Here is an 879-nt window from a genome sequence, read left to right as displayed (position 1 = left end):
GCCTGACAGCCCAAACTGGGACCCACAGGAGTCTCAGTCAGGGTGGAGTTGTATTCTATAGGATCCTCTGTTCCAGGGTGACTGGACCCCTCGTCCTCTCTCAGGAGGGGGCCTCTTTAAGCCTTGAGAGAAGGCTGGTGTCCTAGCTCAGATGCTGGATGGGGGCTACTCAGCCCATGACCATGGGGGAGCTGAGGGAGCCACTCGCCTTCCCATGGGGGCCCTTCAGTGTCACCAGACTTCAGAAACTTTTGTATAAATGATGTTGTTTTAGTTGAAGAGGGTGAGCAGCGGCAGGTGAGTTAGCAAGAACTCAGCAGCCTGTAGATGGCCTTGGCTGCTCACAGTAACTTCACATGCCTCCTCTCTGGGGTATCCCCAGGGTCATTTCCTGGTGGCTCTCTTCCACTGGTCTGCATGGATGCCCCCTCCCATGGGCCCTTCATGGGCAGAGTTGGCAGAGGGGCTTTCGGGGTTCAAGAACTCGTGAGTTGTGGGTTCTAAGTCCCCACTGGTCAGGCAAATTTAGACTCTTCCCACAGAAAGGAGAGACATTCAGGGGTAGGGTGGGTGGCTGACCCGCCCTGCCCCTGGGGCCCCTGAAGGCCAAGGGCTCAGCCTCACTGCAGTTCAGCCCAGCCCCCATGATGGCCTGGCCACCTCCAGCACCCCCCCAAAACCCCCCATAGCACTGCTTAGAGGCCAGAGGTGCTGCCTGAGCAAGGCTTGGGCATCCCCAGGTTTGCTGAGGGTGGGGTCATGCAGAGCTCGTTACCTGGGGGGTTTGCATGGGGCCTTGGAAGGTCCCCTGGCCAGGACCTTAGACCCTGGAGATGGGGACCATCCCTCTCTTTCCAGAGGCTCAGCAGATGGCTAATC

This window comes from Bison bison, unplaced genomic scaffold, assembly GCF_000754665.1.
Source record: "Bison bison bison isolate TAMUID 2011002044 unplaced genomic scaffold, Bison_UMD1.0 scf7180017864529, whole genome shotgun sequence".
Taxonomy (NCBI): Eukaryota; Metazoa; Chordata; class Mammalia; order Artiodactyla; family Bovidae; genus Bison; species Bison bison.
Note: the sequence above shows the minus strand (reverse complement) of the source record.